Raw genomic sequence first — 13,460 nt, 5'->3', positions numbered from 1 at the left:
GTGTGTGTGTGTGTGTGTGTGCAGAGAACAGAGGAAAAAAAAATTGGCAAAACTTTGTTCAATTTCTGCTTTATTTGGCAGCATGAAAACATGGAGAAGAAGATGCTCATTGACATTGGAAAGAATGTCTAATTCAGAAAGCCACTGACATCACTGCAGGAGTGGATAGGCTTATTGTTCTGTGTGACTGGAGTTGGAGCATCAACATATGACATCTTAATATCATTCTATGCAATGACCTACTGTATGGCCAACCCACTCCTGCACACTGCACCTGTACCTGTCACTGTTTTTTGGTGGTTCCTGCTCCACTTCCCTCCTTCTCCTTCTCCTCCTCCTCTTCCATCTCCTCCTCCTCCTTCTTCTGTCCCTCCTCCACCGTCTCCTCCTGACTGGCCTGTCCCTCTGCATCCACTACACTGGCCTTGTCAGTAATTAACAATTACAGCAACAATGATACATTTTTCTTGAGCTGGTACAAATGGCTTGTTGTATCCATATACTGAAACTACACCACAACACGGCCATATATTAATGTACAGACAGAGCAGGAGTACAGGATATGTAGCCTATATATTCAAATATGATCTTTTTAACTTTGAAACCAGACTCTCTCCTGAAATATGTTTTCTTTTACAATAAAGAAAAGTGTGTTTCTTTTGGTCAGCCACTATGGATTTTATTTTTAATTGATAAAGCAGATTAATGATTTATTCATGTATGGTGTATCATTGCTGAGAGGCTACCTTTAATGTTCTGTGTTTCCTAAACACATCAAGTCTGGGATGATAGGAACATGTGGGCAGTCCTTGATAACCTTCTGTGGCCCTGCTGATCAGTTCTGCCACGGAAAAGCTCCGTCAATTTAGCGCGTTTGGCTGCAACCTGCGCTAACTGTTTTTTCTTTTTAGACCTGATTTTTTCAGCTCCATATTTCTGGCTTCTTTCTTAATTAACCCCATCTTTCTTGTTTTCTTTTGACAGTTTGATGACTGACTGAGCGGCTGAGCCAATCACATTTCAGTAGAAACAGGGATCAGCTCAAATTAGGAGGGGCCGCTCGTATCCCCCCTTAATATGCAAAATATTAGTTTGACCCAGTCCAGCGGTGCGGAATCATCCCGGTCTAACGTTAAGTTCCACTCTGTGCCACCGAGGACAAGCTGCTGCTTTACACTGATGCTGCATTTTAAGGGGTAAAAAAAGTTCCGACCACTGGCCGGGTCTCATTGAGACCTTCAAAGCAGCAGAAATTTTTTTGTACCCTTCCCCAGATTTGTGCCTCGAGACAATCCTGTCTCGGAGGTCTACAGACAATTCCTTTGTCTTCGTGCTTGGTTTGTGCTCTGACATGCACTGTCAACTGTGGGACAGGTGTGTGCCATTCCAAATCGTGTCCATTCAACTACCACAGGTGGACTCAAGTTAAGCTGTAGTAACATCTCAAGGATGATCAGTGGAAACAGGATAAACCTGAGCTCAATTTTGAGCTTTATGGCAAAGGCTGTGAATACTTGTGTACATGTGATTTCTTGATTTTTAATTTTTAATAAATTTGCAAACATTTCCAAAAAGTCTGTTTTCACATTGTCATTATGGGGTGGTGTGTGTAGAATTTTGTAGGAAAAAATGAATTTAATCCATTTTGGAATAAGGCTTTAACATAACGAAATGTGGAAAAAGTGAAGCGCTGTGATGCACTGTATCTCTTCCAGCACACTTACAATAACAACAACATCAAATATCATGATCAAACAGACGTTCACTTAACCTTACTTTAAAAACACCTGTTTTTTTTTTTTTAAACAAGATACTTACACTGGTCATTCCACTGCAAAAGACAAAACACCCCTCCCACTCTACCACACTTGGCTTCTTTCCTATTTAACCACTCCAGGTTTGGCTGGAGTGCACTAGAGACACACTAGAGTGGCCCCCTGCCAATAGAGACGCTGTGGCAGGGGGGTGCCTAGAAGGAGCCCGGGGAGCTGGGGTAGAACAGTGCCTTGCTCATGGCCACCACGCCATGGTCACAGAGGCGGGGGTTCTCCTTCAGCACCATCCATATCCAAGGAATCGAACCGGCGACCCTCCGATCTCCAGGCGGTCCAAAGTCCAAAGCAGCACGCTTAACTTGCTGCGCCATGGCCGCAAATTGAACTAAATACGGGATCGACATTCTGATAAAAAGAGCGAGAAAGACTGTGTAGAGTGCATGTGCCGTACTTTAGGGCACGGGGTCTCCCCATGACAACATTTTTAACACTAAACTCTTTCTAAATAATTTACATTTACTGCATGCACACATGCTAAACCTTACTTTATCTATACTGCATTGTTTATAAGTTTTTCATGTTCTTCACAGACATGACATTTTCTTCACCCTCAAAATTGCCATCAATGAACCACCCACATGTACAGGAAATCCGACAGGCTCTGCAGCTACTATATGTAAGTGCTTTCCTGTTTCTGCAGACTGATAAACTAGAACTATGACCCTTTCCTTGACACTTCTTCTAACTAATATTTCTTTGCTTCCAGGACGCTGCATGTGACCCCCAGGTCTTTGAGCCTGAACTACAGAACAACATATACCAAACCTCAACTGATGTCATAAACAGCACAATCAGGCAGGCACAACTATTCACAGCACTATTCCTTTAGAAATGGAGGAAGACACACCAATGGACATGCCACATGCTGGAGAAAATGCCACTTCCACTGCAACAACCCACAGAAGGTAGAGTGGACTTGTGCTTTCTCCATTAAGATTAACATTAACATAAACAAAAATACTGTCACTCCAAACTCATGACCAACATCTCATCTGTCTAATTTTCCTTATAACCCACATCCTGAGATACACACACACTCATCTTCATCTCTCTCTGCTCTCTGTGCTTTGCACCACCTACATTACAACTTTGAGAAGAGTTTTTGTCCATCACATCTTTGTTTTTTGATCAATACAGTAACGTGCTCTTTCCTCACACTCTGGTTTTCCTGTGACTTTGCAGTAGACATTATTTTCTGTCTTCACCTCTTTATTGAAAGTGAGGAGTGATATTCACTATCTCTCCATTGCCACAGACAGTTTTAGTTGTTGTTTCTGCAACAGATCAGCTGCTGCACAGAGAATCATTTTGACTCATGTTTCTTTTAGATCTCGTTCAACTTATCTTGTGCTGTTAGACCTTAAATCCACAGAGTCCTGCTGTATGTTGGTCTCTTCTCTGCATCACACTGAGATAACAGTTACACCTGTCACCTGAATCAAGAAGGAAGCTGATGGTGAAAGTTAAAGCTGACACTATATCATCATGTTCTGGGAGTAGAAGCTGTAAAATAACCAGGCTGGATGGAAGGAGGAAGCATTTTTTTTCCTCCAACATTATTTCATCATTATTTTCAGTTACTGGTATTTTCTCAGTCTGGGTCCAGAAACAAAACTTTCTTTGTTTACTACAATGACTTTAAGGTGATTCTTCATCTGTTTGTAAGTTTGTGTTTTAATTGTATTTCTTTTATTTCTCTCTCTTCTGTTGTGGGGCTCCTGTCTCCTGATCTCCTTCATCCTGGATCTTCTTCTTCAGATCCTAAAACAATGACTTATTTTTATGCTGGTGTGAGAGTTTACATGCAAGTGTGTTTGTTAACTGTGAATCACATTGTGGTTAAGTTTGTGTTTGGGAGATTTCCTCCATGTGTTTATGGAAACAGATGAAGGTATCAGGTCATTCCATTATTTGATGATCTCTACCTGTTAAACCATCCAAAGCAGCTCTGCAGTGTTTCCATCTGTGTTCATGTTGCTGTTTGAGGGTTAAGACTTGGTTTCAGGGTTAGAATTGGGTTTTGGTTAGAGTTAGGGTAAGGAATGCATTATGTCAGCAAGTGTCCTCACAAAGACATAAGTACCAGTATGTGTGCATGAGTGTGTGTGTGTGTGTGTTTGTCCTTTGATGCCTTTGATGTTTCCATCTCTGCTCATGTTGATGGTATGGAGTGTCATGAATTGATGTAGTGTCAGTTAAACCTTGCTGAAAATCGTGCTGAGTTTAACATTGAGGAAACTTGATTTCACTTCAGCCCTGGTGGTACAACACTCTGCATTTTCAGCATATGAGGTAACTTCTAATAATAATAAGCAATATATATCTATCTATGTATATGTATATGTATATGTGTGTGTGTGTTTGTCCTTTGATGCCTTTGATGTATCAACATTCTACAGTCTGATGTCACAGGCTGCAGTAAGTGGACACACAGCCAGAGACAAGTTCACAAGTCAAACAGGAGCAGAAACAGTTGGACTGGACAGGACTTGCTCATGATTTAGGAAGAAAGAAGCACTCAGATATTTCTGCACAATTATTGACAAGGAAGGGAGGAGCTACTGCTGTTACAAGGACAAGAGGAAACTACAGGAAAGTCCAGATCACCTCCAAGGTTTTCAGTAAGTCAGTACATGTTAGTAGTTCATGTCAGTGTTTAGTTTAGAAGTTAATGTTTTGAAATGTTTTGTCCAAATGATATGTTTGTGAAACTGTGACGACAAGTAATCATACCCATAAGCCCAGTGGTTTGATTGTGTGCTTATCATTCATGGACAATATGGAGTTTTTTTTTTTAATGCTGATCATGATTGTGAGATATTGTCATGGTTGCTCAACTTCTTAACTTTGTTTTGGTGTGATGCACTGTAGTTTGTGTTAAAGGAAAGGATTTGTAGGAAGTCTGTACTGTCTGCAACAAGATCCTTTCTAAAGAAATTCTAATGGAAATGATAGAGTTGGATGTCATAGCACAAAGTGGAGTGTGCTGTGTGTTATTTTAGGAAGTTACGTCAATGTACTGTAGGTCAGGTCTGTGATGTATGATGATACTTGATGGAGGACTTCACTTTAAGTGCTGTGAACAGGAAACAGTTTGATGTGTTGGTAAAATCTTCTTATTTCCAATGTGTGAATCACTTTCATCATCTCTCAAGATTTGGCCCAAAAACAAAGAAGCACAGTTTAAGACTCAGGAGAAATAATCTCCCAGTCCAATGCAAACTAACCAGCACACACTGTTTCCACTTCTACAATCATCTACTTATTATTGTGCTTTAAAGTTTCAGCCTTCTTACATTTACCTATCACTGAGTCCACTTGTGTCTTATACTGAACACTAGGTTCAAATCTCTTTTTGGCTTTGAGCCTTGATTTTTAGTTCATTTCCAGTTCAATACAATTATGTCCTGTAGTAAATCTCCAGAATGAGTCATAGGACTTAAAGCTGGATCAGCTGTTGCATGAAGAGTTTCAGGCTGTGTTCATGTTTACCCTCTTTGGTTAAGGGACAGTAAAACAATCAGTGATTTCCTCACTGTGGAGTAAATTTAGGCTGCTGAGAATTCTTCCTGCCTTGAAAACCTTAGTCCTGAAACTGGAATCTAAAATATGCTGATGTGTTTGAGGTGGCATGTGATGCATTTGGATGAGTGTTCATTTGCAGTGTTTTGAGTGTAGGAGGAAAACTGTTGATGACTGTGAGGGCAGAATAAGTTTGGAAGTTTAACTCTGCCACTTTAGACTCTCAGCTCTGATTCTTGTTTTCTGCTCCATGCAGCTCACACAGCAAAAACTGGAGAGTTAAAATTTCAGGGTTAAACATTTAGGAGTTGATTTTAACTCCTAAAGTGTAATTTCAACACATTCAGAGTTAAACTACAACTTAATTAGTGAAGAGTTAACTTTAACAGTATTTCGCATGTAAGCTTAAAATGATAAAGAACTAAGGTTTATATATGCGATATCTTTGCTCAGTCACACCACAGACAAGTCTCTGATTTTCCAGAAGATGAGAAAGACCTTTCATTACTGTCAGAAGCTTGTTAGTGAGCCAGGCAGAAGTGATGATATCCTCTCCACCTCCACCTTCTGAGGTTCCTGGATACCAAAGGATTGGTAAGTTTGGTGAGATGCTTAGAATGGCTTAAAATTTGAAAGCATTTTGGTAGTAATAGTTTAATCGTAAAGGTGGATCAAGACTTCACTCTCCTATTTGATGACAAGACGTCCGCCAGGCTCCTTCAGAAATGGGATGTGTTTTTCAAGTCATAAAAGAGGCTAAGCAGCTGACTTCCACACCAGAGCTGCGTTGCTTGGTGCAGTCAGCAGAAAGTCCCATAGGATGTGATCTTGACGAGGCAACAAGTGAGTTGTTGTTTAACTACTGTTTTAAATATGAACAATAGGTGGATGACTCTGTAAAACTATCTCACAATTTCTCCTTGTTCTCATTCAAACTTAAAATGTGTTATAGTTACAGTTTTCAGTTCATTCTTGTGACTCTTTGTTAAAAGCTTATGACCAAGAAATGGCCTCCCAGTTATTGCTGCTACATCTTCTGCCACCATCACCAGGGGGATCGAAGTCTCCAAAAATCAATGCATGCGATGCAGCTGAGAGACTTGTAGTCTTTCATAAGGTAATTGTATTATGGTGATAATAATTTGCCACCTTCTTAATTAAATTAAAGACATTCTCCTCTTGCACGGAGAAGATGTTTGAATAGTCACTTCTTTGGTCTAATGTAGTTTTCCCTGTTGCTGCACATTATCATTATGTCTGATGTTAGGTTTCTTTATCTCAGTCCTAGTCATGCTGCAGTTTGGAGGAGCATCTCCGCAACCAGCAGAGTCGGCAGCCATATCTCCTCGCTGTTGGACGTCAGAAGAACAAGATTGACAGCTTCTACATCACCATGGATAAGCACCTCATCCCATGCCAGGCAAACTGCTCCCTTGGGGCATGTGATAGGATAGGAACTTTATTGTCACTTGCACAGAAGTACAGGCGAAATTTCGTTAAGGAGCATAGCCTCCGGGCCGCAGCAAAATGTTTGCGCCGCCACACGCTTTCCTGAAAGTTAATTTGCAAGTTGCAATACATACATTTGACACACAGTCACATCATACATTATGACTTTTGTACACAGTACACGTGGAAACATGCTGGAATTTTTTCATGGACACATAGGGGGGGGGTTACAAAAGATAAGGTGCGGAGGCAGACGGTAGATGGGGGTGGGTAGGGCGGGGGAGTGTGTGTGCATCAGTCTATGAGAAGTGTTTGCGATTTGTATGACCTAGACTGCCAGGATGTTTACAGGTCAGTTCATCAGTTGTCCTCGAAGGGAGATATGAGCTGCATAGGAATTTGATAGGAGCACAGCTGCTGAGCTATTCTTCTAGGCCGGGGGGGGGGCGAGGGACAGAAACAATACAGCCAATATGCACAAAGCAATTTTATCGATCCGCGTTGAATTTATCTGGATCAGTAGTCAATCGGACTGGTATCGGTGCTCATCATCCCCTGCAGATGCATGGAGTAGCTTCGACATCTCCTCAAGCTTGACAGACAGTCCTTTCACCGATCTCAACAGGTATTCGGACTGTCTTCCGATGTTATCACTCCGTCTCTGTTCCTCCTCAGATCGGGCTGAGATGTCACTGATCAGTCCTTCGATCCGAGCCATCTTCTGATGGAATTCCGTCAGCCGAGTATCCATGAACCCGAGGTGCTGTTTTATCTCCGTGCTTAGCGGTAGTGCCAATCTGCCAGCAGCGGTTTTTCCAATTCTCCGATAGATCAGGACAATACCCAGGCCAATCAGTAGTATCCCTGCTATCAATGTTCATTAAATAAATAGATCCTCCACGTCTTCCAGGGACAGCGCTTCCAGGCATACCAGACGCCAGGACTCCCAGGCATCTCGGACATACCCCGCAGCGAATGTCCCCTCAGGGCAGAGTGGTTCTCCCGGTGATTCTTTTCTTTGTGGGAAAATTTTGTCCAATGCACTGAGTGACCAGTTAATAAGCTCCATCTCAAAAAAATATATCCCAAGAGCAGCAGAGCAGGGTGCTCAGGAAAGAAAATCACAAAGACGAGGCAAGAGAAACAAAAAAGCAAGCCAGAGACAGTAGGAGCAGTCAGAAACACGTCTGCACTCCTCAGAAGCAGAGAAGCAGATGAACTTTTCAAGGCACATTTTGTTTTCAGTTTGTCTTATGATGTTGCACTTGTGAATTTTTACACATTCCTACAGACAACAGTGTATAACATTGATGTGGGGAAAATGAAGGAGTCGCCCAGAGTTAGAGATGTGAGAGCCAGACTTCTTAGCCAGCCAGTTGCACTCTCACACTCTGAGTAGGAGGCTAAAATAATGCTGACCTGTTTCATGTGTCAGAAATTGTATCCCAGCAGTTGATTGTACATTTAAGGGTTGAACATGGTTACTATCCTGGACCCAAGTTCAAATTGTTTTGTTCTCAGCAAGGTTGTAGGCATCAGTTTCTAACATATGCAGGTTTTCGTAAGCAGCTTAACAGTACTCATAGCAATGTTCAGCAAACTGCTGAAACTTCAACTGTTGCATGTTGCTCTAGTGAGCCAGTTGCAACATCTTCTCAGGCACATACTGTGGAGGACAGGTTTATTCCACCAGATCCATGTAGCTCTTCAGGAGTTAGAAAAGATCCAACCAAAGAAATGTGTGCATCTATTGTGGCCAAATTACAGGGTAGTGGGATTTCTAACAGTTTGGTGTCCTCAATTGTTGGAGATTTGGAGGAACTAACAAGTGAGCTTTGCTCACAAGCAAAGCATACTGCTGTCTCAGCTTTATATGTAACTGACCCTAATATATCTGTGATAAATGAATCTTTTGAACATTTTGAAAACCCCTTCACAAATCTCAATACAGAATGGAAGCGAAATAAATACTTCACCCAAAAATGGGGAATTGTCGAGCCAGTAGAAATAACACTGGGCGTGAGATATGACAACAGGAGAAATAAAAAATCCAGTACTTATGATCAAGTATCTGTGAAGGATACTTTTGTATATGTGTCTATTTTGGAAACATTGAAGTTCATGTGCAGAAATCCAGACATTTGTGATTATCTAAAGAAAGAATGTAGATCAGAGCCTGACATTTACACTGACTTTTTTGATGGAAGTTATTGTTATGATTAGTCAAGTTGTCTCGGCCTGGACCCAAAAGCAGACGAAGAGACTTAGCGGTGAAAAAACAGTTTATTCTCAACGTTCAAACTAAATCAAAGAGGAGACAGAGGACAGGAGGAGTTCCAGGGCGGCGTGGTGGAGTCGGATGAAGCAGTGATGGTTGAGACGCTGGATGGGGAAACAGTGCGAGTCCGCAGGAGATGAGAGCACGGTGGTTAGTAGGTTCAGGTAATAATAATCCTCTAGAAAATCAGGCTAAGGCTACACAAGAGCAAAGCACTAGGAGCACAGAGTACTAGTCACCACCACTTTTCTTGATGGAAAAGGTGAGCCTCTTATACTCTTGTTGGGGAAGTAGATTGCTGCCAGACTGCACACAGGTGAGAGGAATCATCCTGATGAGGATGAGGGAGGAGGGAGGAGCCGCCCTGGAATCCACACACCCACACAGAACACACACACCAACATGCCCACAGGAAGACAGCAAGCAAACCCCAGAGGCAGCAGAGCTGCCTCATGACAGTTATTTTAAAACCCATCCTTTGTTTTCAACAAGAAGACATGCAATCCCAAGCCAATCCCCTTGGCTCCAAACGAGGAATTCACAAAATTGTCTTTATTTTGTAATAAGAAACTTGCCCCCAAAGTTTAATTCAGTTTAGATGAACATTCATTTGGTATCCCTTTTTCACACACAAGATCTGCACAAATATGGTTTTGATGTTATACTGGAGCCACTAATAAATGATGTGAGTAAACTGGAGAGCCAAGGGCGAAGTGTTCCATTTTCTGATGCACTGGTATATGGTACAATCTCACAGATCACCGGAGATAATGTAGAGATGCACACAATTCTTGGTTTTAATGAGTCATTCAGTAGCCATCATTTCTGTCACCTTTGTTTGATTGAGAACATAGATTCTCAAACAGTATTCAGTGAAGATGATCCTAAGGTGATCCTTCGCAGAAAAGACATGTTTGAAATGCATTCTCTAGAGAAAAACCAACTCAAGTCTGTATATGGTTTGAAAAAAAAAAAATCACACTTAATTCATTGAAGTATTTCCATGTTAGTAATAACTATTCATTTGATATCATGCATGATCTTCTTGAGGGTGTGGCTCAGTATGAGATCAGATTGCTTTTTGGATATCTCACTCAGCACTTTATTTCAGAACAGGATTTGCTTTCCAATATTTATTTGCTTTGTGACATTATTCCTGCAGGAAACGAAAACTGGAATTTGTTACTGTTGTTACTTCAAATAATGAACATTGTGTTTTCACCTACTCTCACTCATAGTATGACAATATATTTAAAGCATTTGATTGGTGACCATCACAAACTGTTTAAACACTTATATCCACACAGAAATTTGATACCTAAACATCATTTTATGATCCATTACCCGTCTTGTATAAGCAACATTGGCCCCTTATTACATATGTGGTCTATGAAGTTTGAAGCAAAACAAAGTGTTTAAAGATTTTTTTTTTTTTTTTAATTTCAAGAACATAACTAAATCACTTGCTAAGAAGCATCAGATGGCCATTGCATTACTGGGAAACCTTCACTCGCAAAAAAACTGAGTACGGGCCAATGAAATCTTTTTCCCTCAGAGATGAGAATGTAGTCAACAATGAAGTGTTTCACATGATCTTATCATCAACAGAGGTTTTCTCATCGAGCTGGGCTAAAATCGATAGTGTAGAATATAGAGCTGGACTTGCCATATGTAGTGCATTAGAAGAAGATGTGCCAGTCTTTTGTCAAGTAATTGATGTACTTTTGGTTGAAGATCAAACAAGCTATTCACAGAGAATTTTGATGACTATCATCATGCATTCAGAGTATTATGAAGTGAGGAAAGGTGTTTAATAAAAATATTTGAGCTTAAAATTCATAAACCATTTGATATTCAAAGCTCATACTGTGTTTCAGATGAATGCTTGTACATTATTCCTTTGTTCACAATGTATTAATTCAGTTGTGTCCATGACTGCAAGGGAGAAAATAAATGTTATTACTAAAGAATATTTGGTTGAACTCATTATTATTATTTTATATATTCATATGTTAACACTTGCAGTGTTAATAGCTTGCCAGTTTCAGGAGTGAAATCAAACACTACCCAAATAGTGAAAAATGTAACTCTGACCAGGGTTATATGTCAAATCCCTGGGTGTTAATGTAACTCCACTGTGGGAGTTAATGTCAGGCTCGAGGGAGAAGGGAAGAGGACACAGGCGCAGAGTCAGAGGGTGAGGAATCAAAGAACGGTTTAATCAGTCCAGGTTCGATACACAGATAATCAGTCCAAGGAAGCGAAGGTATCACAGGGAAAAGGCAAGCTCAAAATCCAGAAATCCAGGCCGGGGTCATACACAAACACTGAGACACACTAGAACACGAATGGGAAAAGAACACTGGAAAGCTTGGTCAACAACACACAAGACAATCTGGCGACGAGTGCAGGGAAGACGAGGACTAAATACATCAGGGGGAGGTGAGTCAATTACAAACAGGTGAAGCACATTAGGAGAGGAAGGGTAATCAGGAAGTGGGAGGAGCACACGGGGAGAGGGGAAAGTCGAGACACCTGAAACGAGAGGAAGAACAGTGAACAACCGGAAACTAAGATATAGTCAAAATAAAACAGGAAACCCTAAATCCACAAAACAAAATAAGAGCGCCCTGGCTCCCCAGAGTGAACCCTGACAGTTAAAGAAGAAACTCCCACAGAGTGCTGAATGTTTAACTATTTTGAAAGTGTTAATCTAACTCCAGAAAGTGTGGAGCCATATAAACCCTGGAAAAGTGTTGAAATCAACTCTGTGGGAGTTGATTTCAACACTTTTCAGAACATTTAACCATAACTAGGCTTTGTTGATAATGTATACAGGGTTAACAGTAATGGTTATCTCAGGTTTGACACACACACACACAAACACAAACGCACATACACAGACCATGTGACTTCCTGTAAATGGAGAGGGGAGGAGCAGGTGAAACTGAAAGTATTCAGTCAGTTCAGACGCCATTTTAACTGAACAGAGCAGGAGGAGGAAAACTGAAGGCTGAGGCAGGGTGAGTGTTAATACAACATTATTATTATTTTACTGTCAAAGTCTCTGTCAGATTTCTCCCTGTGGACTGTTTCAAACAAAGCAGGACTGTGGTTATGAGGTGGTTTTAAATTCATCACTTTTATTCTTGAAAGGAATCTTGATCCTGTTTGTTCCTTCTTCTTTTCCTCTGAGATTTTAAACAGGCTTGTTTAGCCCAGGGGATGTCAGGCTGGAGTATATTCTCACACTGAACAATAGAGAGAGAATACAAATATATATATTTTGTCTGTGTGTGTGAGGATAAGATCAAGTGTTAGTTAATGTTTCATATTTGGTCTGTGAGAATGTAAGGCTTGATCTGTGAGAAATCTTTTAGTTCTTTGCATCCTGTTGTGTAGCACACACAGCTTCAACACAGCAGAGTTGTGTCTCTATAGATGCATGTGTGAAGGTATCACTGACATCAGGTGAACTTTAAATGAGTTTGGTGAATCCGGATGTAGAGGCCTTAGTTTACCTCCCATGCCAGGCAGACGACAAGAGGAAACCAGCAGAGGATGTGATGAAATGTGATCTCATTATTCTCCTCCAGAGGGAGTTTAGTCTCTGCTATAAACTGCTCTATGTGATGGGATTGTTGGTGAATACCTGCCAGATAGTGGTCCAGGGAGCTAGAGGGCATGCAAAAGTTTGGGCACCCCTGGTCAAAATTTCTGTTAATGTGAACAGTTAAGCAAGTAGGAGATGAAATGATCTCCAAAAGGCATAAAGTTAAACATGAAACACTCTTTTGCAAAATCAATATCAGTGCATTATTTTTGTTTTCTACAATTTTAGAGTGAAAAAGGGAAAGCAGCACCCTGCAAAAGAATGGGAACCCCAGGAGACTTGAGCTCTCAGATAACTTTGACCAAGGTATCAGACCTTAATTAGACTGTTAGGGTCATGGCTTGTTCACAATCATCATTAGGAAAGCCCAGGTGATGCAAATTTCAAAGCTTTATAAATACCAAGACTCCTCTAACCTTGTCCCAACACTCAGCAGCCATGGGTACTTCTAAGCAGTTGACTAACACTCTGAAAATGATAAGAATTGATGGCCCCAAAGCAGGAGAAGTCTATAAGAAGATAGAAAAGTGTTTTCAGGTACTGATTTCCTCAGTTTGGAATGTAATTAAGAAATGGCAGTTAACAGGAACAGTGGAGGTCAAGACAAGGTTTGGAAGACCAAGAAAAATATCAGAGAGAACTGCTCGTAGGATTGCTAGAAAAGCAAGTGAAAACCCCGGTTTGACTGCAAAAGACCTCCAGGAAGATTTGGCAGACTCTGGAGTTGTGGTACACTGTTCAACTGTTCAACAGTTCAATACCT

This window comes from Toxotes jaculatrix, chromosome 13 (genome assembly GCF_017976425.1).
Source record: "Toxotes jaculatrix isolate fToxJac2 chromosome 13, fToxJac2.pri, whole genome shotgun sequence".
In the NCBI taxonomy this organism is placed as follows: domain Eukaryota; kingdom Metazoa; phylum Chordata; class Actinopteri; family Toxotidae; genus Toxotes; species Toxotes jaculatrix.
Note: the sequence above shows the minus strand (reverse complement) of the source record.